At 36.8% G+C, this 10748-nt stretch overlaps 1 pseudogene; it reads right to left on the bottom strand.

The window, feature by feature from the left end:
• Nucleotides 1-3023: 3023 nt before the first annotated feature.
• Nucleotides 3024-10338, bottom strand: LOC113329729 (annotated as a pseudogene).
• Nucleotides 10339-10748: the final 410 nt, after the last annotated feature.

Here is a 10748-nt window from a genome sequence, read left to right as displayed (position 1 = left end):
TATCAGTTAAACGATAGTAACCAAATCCATGTACAAAGGAAATTCCATCATACTTTCCCATTGTTATTCGTGAAAGATTCACCAATTCACGGGTGATCGGGTTACATATATACGCAGGTTCATTAGTCTTACCAGATGAATTAGATGATAAACAAATCAGTCCGTTACACGAACTGACATGTCCAGTTACGTCTAAGGGTATACTGAGGTTGATCATCCTTTTGTGGAACTTTAGCTGCTGTTTGCCGTCTTTGTCCTCCTTGAGGTATTCTGCATAATAGAGATTGTGACGCTTAATGAAAACGAAGTTAAGCATCTTGGACTCGGAATTTAATTGTTGCGGCTTCTGGTCTATTAATCCGTCACCGTTACATCGAAGATGCAAGTACGCAAAATATGTATGATTTTGCGAATCGAGGAAAACATTGTTCCAAGCTTTGCATACTCGTCTACAAGCTAGAACTGAGTCAACTGGTAACCTAGAATATATGTTCAACTTGATTTCAAAGGGCAGGCTGTTCAGAAGGTTTTCCTCCATCTCCATCTCCATCTCCATATCAATAATATGGCATAAAGCTCGCTAGGGTTCTGAATCCTATATATATATATATATTCTGCTAATGAACCCATCTTATGCAAAAGCCCTCAATCAGCCGGATAGTCGGATACGCACCCGGTTGAGGTTTTTCTATAGTCCCATGAGCCTCCTAACCAGTCCATTACACTAATAAGTCCGGATACAGGACCCGTACGTGGTATGCTTCTATGCTACTTTGCAGAATGTACCTACAAATTTTGCAAGGAAACTAATACTATTGAAATTGTGTATTTAAATTATTTGAAAGATGGTGATGTTTGTGCATGCAAGTTTATTGATACGAAAATTTTAAGAATCCTAGTTCATATTTTTTAGAATTTGTATTGTTTGCAATCGAGAAAACTAGAGATGTTATGAATCACGTGTGAATTTATTATTTGCTGATGTTCAATTATCACCTGTGAATTTGTTGTTCAGAATCCTAGTTCATATTTTCATAGTTCATGGTACTATATACTCCCTCCGTCCCAAATTAATTGAGCTATTTGTAGTTTGCATAATTATTAAAACAAAGAGAAAATGTGAGTATGTTTAAATATTTTTTACAATTATATCCTTATGGATAATAACTAGTGAAACTTAGAAATGATTTATCTCCTAAACTATATCACGGTTTTTCGTAACCATTGAAAAACATTTTAAAACACCTACATAACGAATATAAACATGGTTATCAAATTATACATATTTCTTATAATAACAATAATCAATTAAAAGGGTAATTTTAAAAATATCTCTTAAGTAGTGAGATAGCTCAATTATTCGTGGGACAAAATTTAAAACCAAATAGCTCAATTAATTTGGGACAGAGGGAGTATTTTTTATGAGTGATGTTCAATTCTCAGGTTTAGAGATGTGACTTGATCTAAATTGTCATTCCATAAATACTACGGATCACCTGGCTCGATTAACTATATGAAAATTATCTGCTGTTAAAAGGTAAAACTGCACACTTCACAACACGGTAACTTCTTGTTAGAATACGGGCATCCAACTCAAAACCAATTGGCAATGAGTGGAGAGGTCCTAAGAAATTATAAACCGCAGGATCTTAATTGCCCATACAATGTGGGACTAATAATCTCAACACGCCCCCTCACGTGTGGCCTCGTTGGGTCTAACACGTGGACAATAAATCGGGTGACGCGGAGTAAAGGTGCGGTCAACTGACTCGACACAAATAGCCTGCTCTGATACCATGTTAGAATACGGGCATCCAACTCAAAACCAATTGGCAATGAATGGAGAGGTCCTAAGAGATTATAAACCGCAGAATCTTAATTGCCCATACAATGTGGGACTAATAATCTCAACACTTCTGATCTTTGAAATTTCACTTTCCCATACAAGTTGTAAAAAAGCTACTAGACTCAATCTAACTGCAAACCAAAAATCCGATTTCACCCCAATGAGTAAACAAGCTCGTTTGTGATTCTTCTTCCTCTGCAGCTCCCAATAATCAAATACCAAGATCAATTGTACAAACTTCTATATATTTTCAGTCATAGGCACAAACCTCCGGTACATCTCGCAAAGCAACTCTGACCAAGTAGTAATTTCTGTCAATCCTTCTTGTGCTCGGAAAATTTGAAGATTTTCCCACCATGATAAGGCTAGCGACCTGAACCTAGAAACTGCTTTTTCAACTCGGAGTGTTTCATCTGTCATATTCCTTTCATTGAATTTGAGTTGGACTTCAGCTTCCAATGGAATTCCGGCAAATCATCACTCTTTATTCTTGAGTCTAACCATTCATCATAGGACATATCCATTTTTAACCATTCATCAAACTCATCCATGATTGAATCGTACTCATCCATGTTTAACTACAGCTCTAACTTTAAAAAAAAAATTACAGAGTTTTGTTGTTCTTGATCAACTCAGACCGTAGTTTTATTTCTGATGAGATTTTACTACCTAGCTATTTCACCTTATATAGAAGTTGAGGATCCAAGGAATTTTGAATTCTAATCCTGTAGCAACTCGGCTTGTGCCACGGCTATAATAGTTTTATAGTAACTTGGTTTTCACTCAACTGACAATCAAGGGACATCAACAGAGATACAACTCCGGTGTATGGGCCTTATTCTTGAAAGATGCGGTGTTCAAAAACAAGGAACGCCAAGTGAATATCAGCAAGGTTAAAATTGTTGCATGCCAACTTGTTCCCTGAATGACTGCAGATACACCGTTTCTTCAAGATGTTCACCAAAACAGAGATTTGAATTTTAAAAAAAGAACAGATTATAAAACTTTACAATATTGATTGATTGATATCATGATATCAACCTTTTCTTTCTCTTTTTATGCACCCTCTGCGTACTTATATACAACTCTAACCCAACAAAAAAATGCGGAAAGGCCGATCATATACCCCTACGGATAAACACCAAGGCGTTTACATTGTGTGGAGTAGTTGTACTACAAACTCAGCAGAAGAACATGGAGTTCCGTACATTTGGATGAAGCCGTGGAAGCTCTCGAAAAGGAGAATTTGATGCAGAAAAATTAGAGAAATCTCCAGATTTTATGAACTGGGCCATCTGTGCAGCTGCGTGATGCGCATAACAAACCGGTGCAACAGAGCAATGACAATGAAGGATGAGAAAAATATACGTCAGAACACATCAAGGTCACTGAGATTGGTACAGATATATAAGACATAATGGGCCATGGTATGATGACTATACGGTGTTGTTCCAGTTGCAATTTAAAAAGGTTTGACAACCTAAAATATGCATCGAGGTTTATCAATGGAATAGAATATACTCTTACCAACTGAAACTGCCGTCGTACTACGCTGGTACCTGAATTACAGCAAAGCGGGAAACTTAGAATACATTTAATGGCGTTACGAACTTCATTCACTGGTGTTGTTTAAAGACTGTGTGCTTACACGTAGGAAAGAGAGTGCACAAGCTTTTGCAACTCGTCAGGTGAAAAACCAATCTCATCGAGTAAGACATTGTAGTGTGCTGGGCGGGATGTTCCCTTTAGGAGATCAAAATACAGAGTTGAGTTCAGGAAGTATATAAGAAAAGGATAAAGTAGAACCACAATTCAACCAGTTGTACACGACTATATGAAGGAAAATCACTTACTTTAGCTCCATTATGGGCACACATGTAAAAGTCATAATATCTAGGATGCACAATTTCTGTATCCACCACCGTTCCTGCAGAGAAACAAAAATGTACAAAGAAAAACCAAAGTAAAGATGCGACTCAAGTAGCTAAAACACTGAAGCCAGGTAGGCGACAGAAGTTACAGATGTGGAGATTGTAGAATTATAGGTTGAGGTAGAAGTAATACCTGCTGGAACATTCTCGGGGGAACCTCCAGCTTTAAATAACTTCGTATGATGACTCTTGAGCAACAACAAGGGTGAACTTTGGAAGTTCTGTCTCACCCAAGTGATTCAATGCCTAAAGCAAACAAGACATGACAGGGTCAAAAAAATTAAATGGTCCACATAAAAAGGTAAAAGTTCAGCAACAGGCATGGTAAATCCATAAATTATGAAAAGAGCCACAGACACTGAATAATTCATCACCGTTACTTGTCCAAATTTTCAGTATTTCAACGCACAAACCTTTATGATCTGCTCCAGCTCGACATTCAATACTTGGTTAAATTGAGAATCAGCCACTCCATCCCTGAGGAAAAACCATAATCTATTAAAATGCATACCGTTGTTTCCTTGTACGGAATAGAAATGGGACCAACTCAAAGTAAAATTTGACATAGAACAATTTTAATATACCTAAAGATGACAATTTGGCTAGGCTTTCGCCCATTACTTGTCTCATAGAAATCCAACAAAAGCTCCCTAAATTAGACAGCAAAGAATTGCATTAGCCATCACTCTGGACTTAGATAAATAAAGTTTTCTTTGATCACACTATAAGAATGCTAGAGTATGATATTTGAAAGCGTTAAATATAGCAACCTAATGATTCCATCATCCTCCCCATTTGGTAATGGTTTGTACAAGGAGTCGATCATCTCCTCTTTCGGGGATTGAGTACGCACGCATGCCATGTACCTTGAAATCAAGCCAATATCTAGAACCAACAACCTGGAAAAACCAGCAGTTCGTCAACAATACCAGTCAAGCGCCAACAATTTAAGTATATGAAAAGATAATCAAATACAAGGAGATACAAAACTAAACCAAAAGACTTACAGCAGCGATGGATGGCACATCTGATCGACCTGGTGTCCCATGAGAAACATCCATTCCCAATATCATAGTTGGAGTTTCACTTATAAGAGGAATACGTGGTACTTGTTCAACGGCTAGCAAAGAATTCTTACCCCCAATCTAGAAAAACAAAATACACGTACAAATAAGAGAATATACCGTATTGACCATAAAAAGAGAGGAGACAATAAAAAAAAAGCATAAATAGATTAAAGCACAAGAGTACAAGATTTACCTTGGTATTAATTTTAGGAAGAACATTATTGATGTTCAAGTCATTTATCTTCGCTGGCGTGAGGCATTGGGTGACGATTCCTAACTCGGAAAGGCACATATTCTTCCAAGGACCTTGATAATGAAAAAGTAAATTAGGTTCTAAAAAGAAATTAGATATGATGAATAAAGGACATTTTTGTTGAACATATATTTTAGGGACCAAACCATAAATATCAGAATTCCTTCGCTCCAAGACACATAGAAGCAATTCAGGAGGACCAGGTAGCTTAGTCTTTATCTGCTTAAACATCATTTCTACTCTAGCAATAGGAGGTAATCTTCTTGATTGGTAATCTTCTTCAATTAGTGAGTATGGGGGGTCCATATGCTGCATCATGATGGAACATGTTCAACATAATCCATCATAAACCATGAGTCTCAAAGAAACATGAAGTGAAATGCTGTTATAACAGTTATAGAACTTACAATTCCCTTATCTCTTGCGCCAGTGATAAGCTCCCTAGAAAGATAGCTAGTGTCCCAACGAGCAGAAAAGTTAACTACTGCCCAACGTTGAATTTTAACCGGTTCATATAGTGTCTGAAAAAGAAGAAACCACTTTGGCATGAATTCCTGTAAAATAGTAAGTTGGACTATGGTACGTAATTTTGTAAGAAATCTACTCTAGAAGCTAGAAGCTCTGTACGAGTTGTTGTGCCGAAAAAGTTAATATCATTTTCGCAAGGCGCATCAGTCAACAGTATTGGTGTTGGAGTTTCTAAATTTCAACAGCAGCATACTTGAAAAGGCAGTGAAGCTATCAGTTACCTGCCCAGAGTAGTTCCACTTTCCATTGCCAGGGAAGCAATCAACATTATTACCAACCTTTAACTGTAATAAAATGGTGAAAATGTAAACCACTGCACCATTTAACACATACTTTAAATGTCTGATCAATAAAAAATCTCACCCCTGGTGTGCCAAGAACACGTCCCTCAACTGGAATCAATTGTTTCTCAATGGACACCCCACAAGCACTTAATGACGGGTCCGCATCATAACGGCTGTTGTTAATAAACTGAAAAGACGAATTATAGGTATGAATAATTCAAGAGATATGATTATTAACTGATAAAGAGACCATAAACATGCTTACATCTGTCAGAGATTCGATACGCTCGAGAGGCTTGGGACTTTTTTCGGATAGAAAAGATTTTTCTACAGCAGATAAAGACTTTGTATAACGTTGCAGCGGCACAAGTGAACAGAGCTGGAAGGCATGAAGGACAACAAAAAGCATAAGATAGATAGGAAAGATAGCGCTGCAAAATGAAAAAAAAAACAAATAGGACAAGCATCATACTAACCTCAAGAGGAATGTAATTGGGTTTTTTTGGTCTACCAACATCAATACAAGGCATGTACGCGGAAGTAGTCAGATCTAACTTACGATGTTTTGTAAAATAATCATAAACGGTAAGCTCAACAGTTTTCACTTCATTTTTGCGTTCTTCATTTCTCATTTTCATCAGGAAGCTGCATCAGTCCAGAAAGAAGGAATTTCATAAAAAAGAACGATTGACGAAGTTAAAGGATAAGGGAAAATGCGGTGCTCTATGACATACTATAGATCTTTGCAGGGCTTCTCACTCAGTCCTTTATCTTGAATTCCATATTGTTGTGTTTTGACTTGATTAACAAGTTCTTCAGCATTCTTTTGGCCTGAAACCTCCTCATAATCAGTATACAAGATAAAGATCAGATACAAAAAAAAAAAAAAAAAAAAAAAGTTAAGACTACCCTGATTTTATACCCTTCCCCAGTCAATTTGGTGAGGATCCGTTACTCTCTGGTTAGTAAGTAAAAATTGTATCACAGGACCAGGAGTGAAGGTCATTGTTGTGGACACATCTGCACGAAGCAATAAAAGAAAACTCGATCAAGAAACAATTTCGTGTGTGAAAAACTAAATGCAATGCTGATAATAATATAAAAGCAAACTACCCATGTTCAAGGTCAAACCACTCTGCGTGGTGCGGAAACTGGAATGGAACCCTCGAACTCCGGTAATGCTGTCACCAACAGAAACAAAGTTCCTCACGTCACCATGATAGAAAGATTGTCTAATTAGAAGACAACCCCTAAAATCAAAAGACACAGAAAGAAGAAATACAAGATCAATACAACAAGAGACAAAATATCACAAGATATCAGATCATCAAAAGTTGACACACCTCTCAGCTGCTTGCTGCTTAATTATAATATCAAGCACTCTCATAGCATCTACAGCACCTTCTGTATTGCATCCTTTCAGAGCTAAACCAATAGCCTGCATGGGAATTTTTCTAGCAAATCTGATCTCTACTTTAAACATCTTAGTTGCTTGATACAAACAACGCTTCAATCTTTTACACTCTATTCCACTGGGGATATCAAAACCTGGGCTCCCATTGCTGAAAACAATCCGGAACCCACATTATTAGTCATGCTACGGACAGCAAGAGATGTATATGACTAAGAGGAACCAGAGACAAACCGTATGAGTGGTGTTTCCTCTAGCACCACTTTGAACTCAAACCAGTTCCTTGGAAGAGGTCCCACTGTATACAAGCTTGTCTCCCCATCATAAGTCAAATGTTTCCATCCTATCTCTGAACAATAAGTTTGATATAGACTGTCCATAATCTTTCTCCCGATTCCCTTGATTCGAGCACCACCTTTATCTTCAGAGGTAACAGAAACCTGCACCGTTTAAACCAATTAGTTGAAAACACCTGCTTATAATTCCATAAATCAAACAAACATGGTCATTCTGGACATACAGTATACTGATAGAAAGTTGCATCAGGAACATTAACAGACGCTTTGAAATGGTTAACAAGGAACGGAATTTCTCCATCTTCAAGTTCCAGTTGTTGCTCGAGAAGGAGAAGGACAGCGCATTCCGTTGCTTGTTAACCATTTCAAAGCGTCTGTCTCCATGTTATGTAGTTCATCTTCAAGTTCTCCATCTTCAAGTTCCAGTTGTTGCTCCTCTGTCTCCATGTTATGTAGTTCTAATTTCTCTATCTTAACGTCCGGTGGTATTACTGGAGGTGGCAAAGGCAAAGCAAGAACTGTGTCTCTAATTTCTCCATCTTCAAGTTCCAGCTGTTGTTCTTCTGGCTCCATGTTATGTAGTTCTGGTGGTATTACTGGAGGTGGAGGTGGTGGTGATGGTATTACTGGAGGTGTTGGAGGCAAAGTAATAACTGCGTCTCTAATTTCTCCATCTTCAAGTTCGTCTCCGCCGGCTTCCTCCATATTCTTAACGAACAGATTTTCTAAATAGAAACAAATAAACTCTGGTTCAAAACCCAATCAATATAATACTCCCAGGAACATGTTCTCAATTTTTGAAAATTGCTCAACCAAGAAACTGAAACTCAATATAGAATTTCTACACAAAAATAAGAAGAATCTTCAACAAAAATACATCATAAGCAGAATCAGAGTCGTGAGTGTGTATAGATGCATGTTAACAGATAAAGAATGTTAAATATTAACCAAATCATAACAAGCAAAGTAAAGTAGTATGTAGAAAACAAACAATCAACTAAGAGACCGGAACAAGATGTTACACGAGTAATAAAACTTGTGAAGGATAGCAATGCCTCAGTAAAACATTGGCATTGAGCCATTGTAATACCGAGGAGAATTGTCTGGACACTAATTTCAGTTTCATATAACCTGTAAATGAAATTTTATGCTCTAATACCATTGAAGGAAGTCTTAGGACAGATACAAATTTAAACAATAGACAGTATGAACTCAGAATGATCACCCTTATTAAACTTGTCTTTCTTCAACCGAGCTGTAATGATTGTTTGAAGCCTATTTATTGGCTATATTCATAAAACTCTTTCCAAACAACTGTAACAAACTTGTCAAGGCACTTCCAGATAATTCAATCTCAAACCCTAGTTACATCACTATTTCAAAATAGAGACAACTTTCCAACAATCAACTCAACTAATCTCTTGCAAAACTTCAAAAAAAAAAAAAAAACTGGGGAAACCACAACAGTTAGAAAATCCCACACTGAAATACCAGTCAATGCAGTAATTGAGGAAGAGAGAAACACAAACTGCAAGAAAAAAATACTTCTAAACAACTGAAACGACTTCGTCAACCTTATTTTCAGGATTAGGTTGATGATTTCAAAAACCCTGTTCTCTACAAACTAGGAAACACGGTATTTACCATATATTGTCACGGTTTCTTTTTTTCTAATGTATTTTTTTACCTTTTTCTATTTTTATGTATTACCAATTTTAGAGTAAAACAAAAATATTATCTGTGAACTGCCCAAAATCCCAGCCTCTACACTAGAGGTTACTGCCACCATGGTACTACATAGGATCCTGCAATTTCTGTCTGGGTTAGAGATATGCGCCAAAAGATATACACTGAAATCCTAAAACAGCAGTGCTCCTTAACAGTGATTTTGTACCTCTAAAACACCAAAACAGAAACTGCACCCTGCACCCCAAATCCAGAAACCTTTCGAGTCAAGTGGCAAAGTTAGTGTGTGTTCGTGTCAATGTCCTTAGTTCAAAACCTATTCACATCTTGAGTCCTACCTACTGATCCAAAATAAAAAAAGAAACAAGACCTCAATTTTATTTTAAAAGACAAAACATGGTCTTCTGAGTAATACCCTTTTCAAAAGAATTAACTAGCTAAACATGTCAACTAAGAAGTTAAGAACAGTATATAAAAGTAGATGAAAGCAGAATATACCGGCCAAGTGATTCCTGCCACACAAAAAAATGGCCCTTGATAAGATAATGTTGATGGACTTGTGTGACCTTGTTCAGAACTGCACTATATAATACTCCACATTACATACTTATAAAGCCTCCGAGATAACTAAACAAGCATGTTCGCGCAGAACCTATTTCGCTCTTACCTTGCTGTATCAAGATACATACAATGAGTCTTAACATCCACAAAAATAACAAGATGATATATGGGGCATCAAAGATATAGACGAAGTGACCAACAACCACAAATCAGAAGGTAATGCATCACAATTACCTTTAAACTGCTCAAAACGAATGGCGAGAACACAAAATATGACATGAACAGTAGCCAATACAAAGATAACGATACGCATATGATGCAATGCCTGGCAGACAACAATGAAATCTTACCCTGCACAACCATAAAAAACCAATTAACTATACAAACCTTCACTAATTTCACTAACCAAGGACCTGATTGCACACGAGATTTTATCATAACAATCTTAATATACCTTTTTTAGTACAGTATCCATTAGTCCAACTCACGTACACAGATTTTAGAGATTGTCTTTTGAAATAGTCAGTACCAATAAATTGAACCCTAAATATGACAATTTCTCGGAATTGGTTTTTTTCCTTCATATTGTTGATTTAGGTATGGATATATGACAATTTCTGGGAATTGAAATTTTCCAAGGAAGATGAAAAGTGGGTTAGATACATTCCCTGCCTCGGGAAAATGGATTTTCAAGTAAAATAAGAAGAGGAATAAAAAGGAAATATTGATAGCTTTGAGAGAAAAATTAGACTCTTTGACTGTTGAACAAGTTGTATTTCAACCATACAAAAAGGATGAAGAAGATGATGAAGTTGTTGAAGATGAAGATATGCCATTACGGATGTAATACGGGCCTTTGTTTTATCCCAAAGGCTTTACATTGTT

Source organism: Papaver somniferum, unplaced genomic scaffold (genome assembly GCF_003573695.1).
Source record: "Papaver somniferum cultivar HN1 unplaced genomic scaffold, ASM357369v1 unplaced-scaffold_117, whole genome shotgun sequence".
In the NCBI taxonomy this organism is placed as follows: Eukaryota; Viridiplantae; Streptophyta; class Magnoliopsida; order Ranunculales; family Papaveraceae; genus Papaver; species Papaver somniferum.
This window is presented reverse-complemented; position numbering and strand designations above follow the sequence as displayed.